The sequence below is a fragment of the Gossypium hirsutum genome, chromosome A03 (assembly GCF_007990345.1).
Source record: "Gossypium hirsutum isolate 1008001.06 chromosome A03, Gossypium_hirsutum_v2.1, whole genome shotgun sequence".
NCBI classification, from domain to species: domain Eukaryota; kingdom Viridiplantae; phylum Streptophyta; class Magnoliopsida; order Malvales; family Malvaceae; genus Gossypium; species Gossypium hirsutum.
The window spans coordinates 5,209,178-5,221,186 of record NC_053426.1 but is presented as its reverse complement, the minus strand read 5'-3'; the positions used below and the strand labels follow the sequence as shown (position 1 = coordinate 5,221,186).

At 31.4% G+C, this 12,009-nt stretch overlaps 1 long non-coding RNA gene across 1 annotated transcript; it reads left to right on the top strand.

Annotated features, from left to right (window-relative positions):
- The first annotated feature begins 1,130 nt into the window (after positions 1–1,130).
- Positions 1,131–2,131, top strand: LOC107887976 (uncharacterized). Its single transcript, XR_001681225.2, has 2 exons — positions 1,131–1,473; positions 1,787–2,131. It is a non-coding gene; the product is annotated as an uncharacterized lncRNA (long non-coding RNA).
- The last annotated feature ends 9,878 nt before the right edge of the window (positions 2,132–12,009 follow it).

The following is a 12,009-nucleotide window of genomic DNA, read 5'->3' as shown; positions in this document are numbered from 1 at the left end:
TAGTATTGAAGATATGTACATGATGTATAGAAAAATGTTAAAAATATATATACGCAATATAAGGTGGAAAATAATCTATAGAGATGTATACATAATATCTATTAAAAGAATATACACATAATATATATACATATATTTCAAAAAAAAAGATAGTAATAATATTAAAAGAATAACTATTAATAATGTTACATAAAGTGTATATATATATGCATGTTAGAATTAGAAATATTAATTGTGGCTAGAACTGATACTACTAATAGTGGAAACTAATAATATAATATAAAATAAAGAAATAATAGTAATAATAATAAATAAAATATTGATATTTTAATAACAAGGATATAAGTTAATGACAATAATAATAAAAAGGGATATGAAATAAGAATATGGCATTAAAAATATATACACATAACATAGTACTTAGGAACATATATATTAGGTGATATAAAAATATATATATGGAAGAGTATAAGAAATATATCACTAATACATTAAGAATATATGCATAATATATACAAAATATATACAATATATGCTTATACTAGAAATTATAATAATATAAAAAACTATTCGTACACTATGTAAATATGTACCTATATATATATTAAAGATATATACATATAATAAAACATATACTAATATTAATAATAATAATAAGGATAATATAAAAAACACATACATGAAATAGTATAAAAAATATATATAACTAATAACATTAAAATATATACATAACATATATAAAATATATAATTGATAATATTAAGAATACATGCATAATATATGAAAAACGTGTATTCAAAATGATAATAATATTAAAAAAATATTAATAGTACTATATAAATATATACATATATATGTAGACACATAAATACTAATTGAAACTATATTAGTACCGATAATAATAACAGAATATTGATAATAGACATAATAATGATATTAATATAATAATGTTAAAATAAAATAAAATACGTAAGAGAGAGTGAAAAAGGATAAAATTTAAATTAAACAATATTTTGGGGGTAATTTTAAAGAAAAGAAATAAAGGAAAATAGGATAGATTTGGATGCGCACAAAACAAGGGAGGACTACAAAAGCAATTGTTCCTCCCAAAAAAACAACACAGCAAGAAGGACTAAATCGCAAAGCGATATCTACTTTAGGGCCAAATTAAAAAAATAAAGAAAAGTGGATTGCGGAGTAATTAAAGGAGGAGGGACCAACTGGGTAAATAGTCCCTCAAAAAGCGTTGGGTGCCCAGGTGCAAAAAAGGCACCGTTTGACCCAAGGTATTTAAGTTATTTTTTTCTATTTTTTATTCTTTGTTTCATCCCTGTGTAAACAAAACAGAAAACACCCCACCCTTTTTCTTTTTCACCTAGGGTTTTCAAAACCCCCTTTTGCCGCCGTCGTCATGGCTCTCTGAAGCTGCTGAGTTCTCCATCGGTGACGGTGGTCAAAGCCATCAAGATCCAGGTAACTTTCTTTTTTTTTTATTTAAAAATGATTTATGGTGAAGATGATGATATAAATCGAGAAGGAAAAAGTAAATAACAAAAATAAACTAAAAATAAGGGAAACAGAGGTTAAAATCCACCTTTTTTCTTCTGTTGTTTCGCTTTTGATTTTCAATATACGTATCTAACAGTATCCTATTTTTCTAAAACAGAACAGCAATATAAAAAAATCAAAAATCCCCCATTTCCTCCCTTTCTTGTTCGGCTTATATAGCCGTTTATATTGTTTTTTTAACCATTTTTGCTGCTTGCATGTCTGCTCTATCTTGCAGAGTAGTTGATGGCGGTGGAATGGGGGTCGACAGAGATGATGGGACAGAGGCGGCTGCTGGTGGAGGCAGGTGGCTGCCATTGCTAGGGTTTTTCTTTTTGTTGTTTTTTTATTATTGGTTGGGCTACTAGGGTTTTATTTTTGTTTTGGGTTAGGTATGTATTGGGCTTGCTGTTGGGTTTGGGTTTAATGGGTCTTTGTATGGGTTGGGGTAGGTTTAGGTTAAAATGGGCCTGGGATTATTTGGGCTTCTACAATTACATTTCAGCTTATTGTTTTCTTTTACTTTCTAACAGATACACAGACAACTTCAATTCTATAGAAAACTATATCCACTTCATGCCAAGGAATTACAGTGATCACAATTGCACACTACATTTCAATAGTTTGAATATGGATAGCGTATTTGTTCTCAATCAAGGAACCCTACTGTGTTTTCTATATCCCCTCCAGCATTACTTGTAAAACATAATCCGGCATCTACTCGATATCAGATTCAATTTTATATTTGAATTTTTTTAGAAATGTAGTATCTGTTGGTGTTTGAAGAACAAAACAGCATCCAAAACTGAGTCTTGAGCAACAAGGCACGTTGCTTATGGAGGAAACAAACAGAACTTTGCAAAGGAAAACAAGAACAGAAATGAAAAACAAAGAAAATGAAGCATAAAATGAATGAAATTCAATGATTTTCATTAAGAAGAAAACATTGGCATATAGCCATTACATATATCAATCATTGACTGAGCAAAATAAGTCAAATTTTTCACCTAATGTTTACCTAATACCACTAATTACATGGAAAATAGGAAAATAACTTGTACACTTGAACAAAGCTTATTTATCATCTCAATCACCACCTAATTACATCAATCATTAAACCAACATAATTCAAAATGAACTAGAGTTCATTACATCAACAAAATGAATCAAAATGGAACTAAAAAGCAGTGGTTGCACTCGATTCTGCTGCTTCTACATGGCTTGGTGTGCGTGGCCAGCTTCATGGTGTTGCATGCTGACCAATCTTCAACACTCCTCATTGGTTAGCATGTTGCATACTCCCATTTGCTCTCTTAGCTTAACAAACCTTGGCACTCCAAGGGCTTTTATGAAGATATCAGTAACCTGCTCCTCAGAATTGCAATGAATCAGCTCAATTTCACGAGCTTGTTCCATCTCCCTTATCACATGTAACTTGATGCTAAAATGCTTGGTTCTACCATGGAAGATAGGATTCTTTGCAATTGCAACAGCAGACATGTTATCACAATAGATCTCTGTTGCTTCCCTTTGATGTAGGTTTAGATCAGCTAGGATTTTCCTTAGCCAAATGGCTTGGTTCATTGCCCCAGCAGCAGCTACATACTCAGCTTCAATTGTGGATTGAGCCACTAACTATTGCTTCTTTGAACTCCAGCAAAACATTGCCAAGCCAAGTGTAAATGCATAACCTAATGTGCTCTTCACATCGTCTTTTGAACCAGCCCAGTCACTATCAGTGTGGCCTATCAGCTTCAGGTCTTCACTTCTGCCAAATTGTAATCCATAGCTCAAGGTGCCTTTGATGTACCTGAGCACTCTTTTTGCTGCTTGAAAATGCTGCTTGTTGCAGCAATGCATAAACCTCGATAGCATACTCACAGCAAACATGATATCTGGTCTGGTTGCTGTTAGATACAATAAGCAGCCAACTAAACTCCTATAGGAAGATTCATTAACCTGTTCATGATCCCCTTGGCTTGACAGCTTCATTCCAACAGCCATAGGTGTGCTTGTTGGCTTGCAATTCTCCATAGAGAACTTGTTTAGAATCTTTGCAGCAAATGTCTTCTGTCTCAAGAAGATTCCACTTGGAGTTTGCTGCACCTCCATTCTAAGAAAGTAAGTCATCTACCCCAGGTCAGACATTTCAAACATGAACTTTATTTTGGGCTTAAAATCAGCTAATATTATCTGGTTTCCTCCTGTCACTAAAAGGTCATCAACATAAAGGGACACGATGAGCTGTGTTTTAGCTTCTTTCTTTTTTATATAGAGTGTTGGCTCACTCAAGCTTATTTCGAATCTCAGGCTTAACAAGTAGCTGTCAATCCTAGCATACCAGGCTCTAAGAGCTTGTTTCAGGCCATATAAGGCCTTTTTAAGCTTGTATACACAGTCCTCTTTGCCAGACACAATGAAGCCTTGAGGTTGGTTAATGTAAATTTCTTCTTCAATGAGGCCATTAAGAAATGCAGACTTCTCATCCAGTTGATGAATGATCCACTGCCTTTGTGCAACCAAAGCAACAAGCAACCTAATTGTGTCTAGCCTGGCTACTGGTGTAAAAGTCTCCATGTAGTCCAGGCTATATTTTTGGCTGAATCCCTTGACAACTAGCCCTGCTTTGAGTTTGTTCAAACTCCTATCAGCATTAAACTTGGTTCGATAGACTCATTTTACCCCAATGACCTTCCTGTTGGTTGGTCTTGCAACTAACTCCCATGTCTGGTTTTTCTCAATCATGGCTATTTCATCAGCCATAGCTTGTTTCCAGCTTTGATGTGCCTCAGCCTCTTCAAAACTGCTTGGTTATACTGTGGCCATATGTGCTCTTTCATAAATTTCAGCCAAAGTCCTTGTACCTCTGACAGGTTCATCATCAATGTCCATATCAGGACCATTTTTATCAGATTCAAGCTGATCTGCTATGAGTTCTTTAGAAACAGGCTCTGGTTCATTTGTTTCCCAGTTCCAGCATGCTTTCTCATTGAACACTACATCTCTGCTCACTATCACTTTGTTTATTGAAGGATCCAGGATCCTATAGCCCTTTTTGACTGAACTGTAGCATACCAGAATGCCTGCTTGAGCTTTCTTATCCAACTTGCTTCTTTTTACAGCTGGTACATGTGCATAACACAAGCAACCAAAGACCCTCAGATGAGCCATTGATGGCTTGAACCTAACCCAGGCCTCAAATGGAGCCTTGTGATCTAAAGCCTTGGTTGGGACCCTGTTTTGAAGGTACACAACAGTGTTAACTGCTTCAGCCCAAAAGATTTTAGGCAAATTCTTCTCAAACAAAAGGCACCTAGCCATATCCATCACACTTCTATTTTTCCTTTCACTCACCTCATTCTTGTAACACCCCTTGTAATGACCTGAAATTCACGGGCACCGGAAAAGTGAGTTATAGAGCCTCTGTCTTAGTGAAATAAGTTCGAAAATAATTATTAAAAATATTTATGAGCCTAGTGGTGTGTCTAATTAGGATCTAATTAGGTGAATTTAGCTTAATTTAGAGTAAGTAATAAAAAGGATTAATTGAATAAAGGGTTTTAGTTTAATTATAAAGCAATAGAAAATAAAAAGGATTAAAATGGCAATTAAGCCATTGACTACAAATGAGGCGGCATATTGGTGAAATAAAATCAAATATTTTTTTTAGGTTTTATATATTATAATGATTATTATTATGGTTTTATATTAAATTATTATAATTATTAATTAACATTATGGTTTTATATTAGATTATTATTATTAGCATTATTATTAAATAAATTAAATAGAAGACAATTGTATGGTAATAAAATATACATGTGTAAGAATTGTATTGGTACAATTGTAATTTAAATATTTAATTACTTATAATTTAAGTATAAAGATATTTTATAATTATTAATTATATTAATTAAATCATGAGATTTTTATTTGATAAGCAAATTAGATAATGACATTTGTAATAATATAAATATGTACACTTGTTATATAATTATTAATTTACTTAATATTAAAGTAAAAGATATTTTAATATATGATATTAATATTATATTTTGTTAATAAAATAATAAAGCATAAAAAGAATTAAGGAAACAAAGAAACAAAACAAAAGAAACAGAAACGAAGCAGGGAACAAAACGAAAACAGGGGAAGAAAAAGGGAAAGAAAATAAAAAGGGAAATTGGGATTTTAAAGCTTCAAGTTTAATTGGTAAGCTTAATTAAGTCCTTTTCTCTTAATTTTGATATTTTAGAAGCTTTAAAACAAGTTTTGATGAAATTAAGTTGATAATTCAAGAGTTTATATGTTTCCAAATATGGTTCATGTGGATAAATTATGGAATTAGGGATTTAATTGAATGAATTCTAAGTTAGAATTGATTAAGGGATTAAATTGTAAACTAGGCTATAAGTTTTATGTTGAAGGGACTAAATTGAAGAAATTTCGAAATTAGGGAAATATGCTGGAAATTTTATAGTTAAATATAAGTATAGACAAAATTTGAATAGAAAAAGAGAGTGAATTGGATTAAGAAAATAATTAAGTTTAGTTAGGATTAAATTGGGAATAAGATAGGAATTGTTTAGAAATTTAATTATTTATTATAATTAATGCTGTAAATAATAATATAAATTACTATTATTTTCGTAGCCAACAAAGAACCTGAAACGTCAGCATCGAAAGGAAAGGAGAAAGTCATCGAGGACTAAAACGGGAAAATTACGGTGTGTATTACTATAATTCAAATTTTAATTATTATTGATTGCTGAAATTTTAATTGTTATGTATGGTAAGTAAGACTTGAGGTAAGTATGTGATTATTTGAAAAGTGTATTGATTGAAAAATAAGTAAATGGTGACAAATGTATGGTGTTGATGGTATACACTTGTGTGAAAATTAATTTGTATATGAATTAAGATAATAGATATTTGAATTGAATGAGTATTGAAAATTTTTGTGTAAATGAAATTGAAATTAGAAAAAGTAAAATAATACCCTATTAACTTGTCGGACTAGATTTGATACAAATGGCATGCCATTGGATTTGTGATGTGATGAGGAGATTGTAGTTCGGCCGAGAAGATGTTTCTGTTATTATATACTTCGGTTTATCCGAAGAGGCACTTAATGCCTTACTGGTGTGTTATGGAGGATTTATAATATTCTGGGTGTGTTTGGGTTGGATATTCTGGTGTGTTTGGGTGGAAATCCGCGTATCTGTCATAGTCCGAGCTTTGTTAATAGGGTAAATAATTGAAATGAAATTTTGAAAATGAGATTATTTGTTTTAGCACTATTGAAAAGTACGAGAAAGAATGTATGAACTAAATTATGAATTGAGTTAGTATGAGAAAAAATGAATTATGAATTTCAGATTTATGAAGTAAAATAATTATATATAAAAGTAGTTTAAATAATGATAAAATTTATGGTTGATGTTTGTAATTTATTAATGTTAAATAGTCTTGATTTATAGTAATACCACTGAGTATATCCATACTCAGTGTACGGTTGTTTCCGTGCGCAGGTTAGTAGAAGTCAAGTGTCCCGGCTCAGCATCCAGAACAATCCCGACTCCAACACAAACTTGGTGTTGTATATTTTTCTTTTGGGTAAAGGTGGCATGTACATAGGTGTTGTTTAGTCACTTGAATATGTATATTACTTGAATAGTGAATGATGAATTATAAGATTTAGATGGTTAAATGAAATGGTAAGGAAAGTCCATGATATTTTGATACATGAACATTAAGTTGTTAAATGAATGAAGTTTATAATCAATTTTGAATGATGCTATGATAGTTATTAAGTTAAAATTATGTTAATGATATAAATATTAGTTATATGAATGTGAAACATTAGTGTTGGTGATTTTGGTTTGAATTTGCAGGAGGTTTAGGTAAAAATAAGCAGAAATGCTGCCGAAATTTTTTTTATAAAAAAAATTTGGAATACTCGAACAAGTCCCGTTCTACTTTTAATACGTGTTTGAACTTCAAGAGTCCAAGATAGGGACTTAATTATTATATTATACTATGAAAGTTATATTAATTGTAAATTATTCGTAAGTTGTCTGATATGTCTGGTAATGCCTTATAACCTCATTCCGGCGACACTTTGGGGTTAGGGGGTGTTACACCCCTAACCCGTATCCGTTACCAGAACAGGTTGCGGAGCATTACTATCATTTGCAGATCACTTAAAAATTTTCACTTAAATACTTACAGATTCAATGCATCAATAAATATATTACCATTCAATCAATGGCTTGGCACTTGCCTAAGCATCAACAACAACACTTGTTAGTGTACTTACACATATTTCATATATATTCTTATTTTCTCAATATGTCATATTTGAATTTAATACTCGTCTTAACTTACATATTTTCCTTATATTAACATATAAAAGATAATCTCATATGTACATGTCATGATACATATCATTCTCTTACCGTTTCTTTAATAACATATATCATTCATTTTATTATATCAACATTTCAGGTACCATATATTTTCCACACCATGTGTCTATATAATATGCACAAATCATAATATAAATTCAATACAAAGATAAATGATTGATGAGTTCATTAATTCCATAATTTTCATGTTCTTCCATTTTTCATATTTATCCCGTTGAATTTCTCGGAATTTCGATGGATTTTCAGAGGTATACTTTTAGTGTACAATTTCGAGTCCGTCAATTCATACACATATGGATATACCTTTTTTCCAGAGAGCACACTCTCGCAAACCTCATCCATACAGCGGGATTACCAGTCCAGGCTAAATCCCCTGTAATATAAACTCATAGAGTATTGTCGGGATTATTAGTCCAGGCTAAATCCCCTGCAACGACAATTACTCTAATGAGCTTGGATCTGAATTACCAGTCCAAGCTAAATTCAGACCCTAATTCGGATTTACCCGTCCGGGCTAAATCCATTTTTCACATATTCTTCGGGAGGGCTATATCAGGATAGGATCACCCGTCCGGGCTAGATCCTTTTTACCGTCTCGAGCTATTTAACGGGAAGAACATAAAGAGTAATATTGGAAAGGTAATCCGGGCTATAACGGGAAGCTCAATAGAGCCGAAATCGGGTAGTTCACAAAGAACCATATCGGGAAGCTCACGAAGAGCCTATCGGGAAGCTCTGGATAGCCATATATCGGGAAGTTCAAGCGAGCACTATCGGGAAGCTCACAAAGAGCCTATCGGGAAGCTCACGAAGAGCCATATATCGGGACGCTCTTAAGAGCTACAGTGTGTCCACAACGCATGCGGATTACAATCTATCGGGACGCTCCGAAGAGCTATAACGGGAAGCTCGCAAGAACCATATAACGGGAAGCTCGAGAGGGCTAATATCGGGACGCTTTTTCGAGTTATGGTGTGTCTCCAACATATGTAGAACTACAACCAATTCGGGAAACTTACATCCATCGATTTTCCTTTGTTCAACGGGATTTATCATTTTATCGGGCATTATCAAATATATCCATATCAATTTCATATGCATGACAAAAATACAATTCACAAGTATAATCATGAATTCCATTCCATTCAACCGGGATTTATTTTCAATTTATATCGAGTATTATCAATATTTCATCAATTATCATGAATTGAACATTCAAATCATATTTTCATCACATAACCACATATTTCAAGTGTTTAAAAATACAATTCAAGTTACACAAACTTACCTCATTGATTGTTTGTGTTTATAATTTCATTAATCCGATATCTTTTCTTTTCCACGATCAAGTCTCGTATTTGTGTCGTCCGGATTTTTAAAAATAAATTTGATCATAATTTTCATTCATTTCATATTCTAATGCATTTAATTAATGCTATAGGCAAAATTACCATTTTTCCCCTAAACTTTTAATTGATGACGATTTCATCCTTAGGGTAAGGAAAATAAAATTCTTGCAATTTAATCCTTATTTCCAGCTATTATTATCATACATATTGATAACAGTCCATGAATTCTATAAAACATCAAAATTTTTCCATTATTTCAACACTTTTCAATTTAATCCCTAAAACATGTTTTCCCCCGATCTTAAACTAAATTAATAATTTCATTAAATTTTTTAATTTAAATAATAAAATAATCCATTTCATGCAATTTGGTCATTTCTGACATTTTTATAAAATTTCCCATAAAGTTTTACCTTTATTCAAATTAGCCATGCTAAATGAATATTCATATATATTTTCCTCCTCCTCCTCTCCATTCCACATCCTTAATGTATATAACACACTTGTAAGTAACATTATCTATAATCTTTATTATTTACTTTTATGAATATTCAAGTTGTCCATTTGTGTCATAGTCACTAAATTATTTATATCTGGAGATATATAACTCAAAATTAATATCCATAAATTTTTCTAGAAACTAGACTCATATTTATTTTTACCATAAAATTTTCATAATTTTTGGTTGGGCCAATTAATACAGTTTATTCATTGAAGTCTCCCCTATTCTACTGTTTGACAGTTCCGACCCTTCTTCACTAAAAATTAATTATCTCCTTGTACATAATTCAAATGATGTTTCCGTTTGTTTATATTGAAGATAGACTCATTAAAGATTCTAAAAATATAAATTTAAGCCCATAATTATTTTTATCCAATTTTTTATGATTTTAAAAAGTCAGAATAGGGGAACCAGAAATCATTCTGACCTTGTCTCACAAAATTCATCATATCTCATGATTTACAATTCCATTGCTTACATCATTTCCTCTATAAGAAACTAGACTTAATAAGATTTAATTTCATATTTTATTCATCCTATAATTATATTTTTACAATTTTTGATGATTTTTCAAAGTTAGACTACTGCTGCTGTCCAAAACTATTTTAGTACAAGATATTAATTACCATGTTATAACACCCTTATTTTCTTTTTCTACACCATTTCTCATCATTTTCTCTTATTTTCTCTTCACTAACATATCAAGAGCATAGAACCTTATGTAAGAAAACTCTACTATAACATTATTTTCATGCTTTGTCAATAATAACAAACTTAAAAACATATTGATATCTTGATATACTTACCTTATTCTATTGATACTAATCTTTAACTTGATTTTCTCTCTCCTCCAGCTTCTATTTCTTGAATCCAACTTGATATTCTAACTCCCCATGGTCTCCTTAACATTTTTCTCTCTTAGTAGTTATGGAAATTCTTTTGATTTCTAGTTGAAAATGGTGAATTTTTGGTGGAAAAACCAAATTGTAAAGAAAAGAAAATTTCTTTCTTTTCCTTCTCTTCTAACGTTGGTTGTATGCATGGAAAGATGATGAAAATTCTTTATCTTTCCTTCCTTTTATACTAAATAATTAATAATAAAATAATAATAAAATATCTCATTAAAATAATATATATCTAATTAAATAATCATAAAATATCATCAACATCATCATTACTTTCTAGATTTTTCTCTCTTCCAATTGACCATTTTGCCCTTTATTATCTTTTAAAATTCTATCCTTGAGCCATCATTTAATTTGGTAAAATTGTAATTTAATCCCTCATAGTTCTTCACCTTTTCAATTTGGTCCTAATTTATCTATTTTTCTTAGTTTCTAGATCATTTCACTCTTAAAATATTTACACTATTGGTCCTTCAACTTTTTCATATTTACACTTTAACCCCTCATATTTTGAGTATTTACTCTTGTGTAACAAAACTTTTCTCACTTTTACAATTTAGTCCTTTCTTGAATTAATATATCATAATATACTTCTCAATATTGACATAATTCAAAATTTCCCTTTTTGTCACTTTATTTCCTTATTTTACTATATCAAGGATAATATTTTACTGTAAAAATTTTCAGGGTATTACAATTCTGCTGAGGTGTATAAATATTTGTCAGCTAATGTTTGATGCCAGCATCATTGCATAAAGCTTGGAACTGAGCTGATGTATACTCAGCTCCATTATCTAACCTGATGGTCTTGAGTTTGCATCATGTTTTTGTTTCAGCTGCAACTTTAAACTTCAGGAATACTTGAGCTACCTCAGACTTGTGTTTCAAAAAGAAAATCCAACAATATCTGGTACTATCATCAATAAAAAGAATGAAGTACCTGTTACCATTAAGTGATTCAGTCTTCATGGGGCCACACACATCAGTGTGCACCAGCTCCAACTTGTTTGATGCTCTCCAAGTTGTGTTTGCAGAAAATGGCAGTCTGGCTTGCTTTCCCATCTGACAGACTTCACAAACATCTTCATTTTGGACTGACTTAGTGAAGTTTTCAACCATCTCCTTGCTGACCATTCAAACCATCAATCTAAAGTTGGCATGACCAAGCCTTTGATGCCAAAGCTTGGATTCTTCTGTTGAGGCAACACATGCTGAGTTTGAGTTACTTGGCCAGTTGATTTCAAAACATTTATCAATCATTGTGACTGTCATGAGGC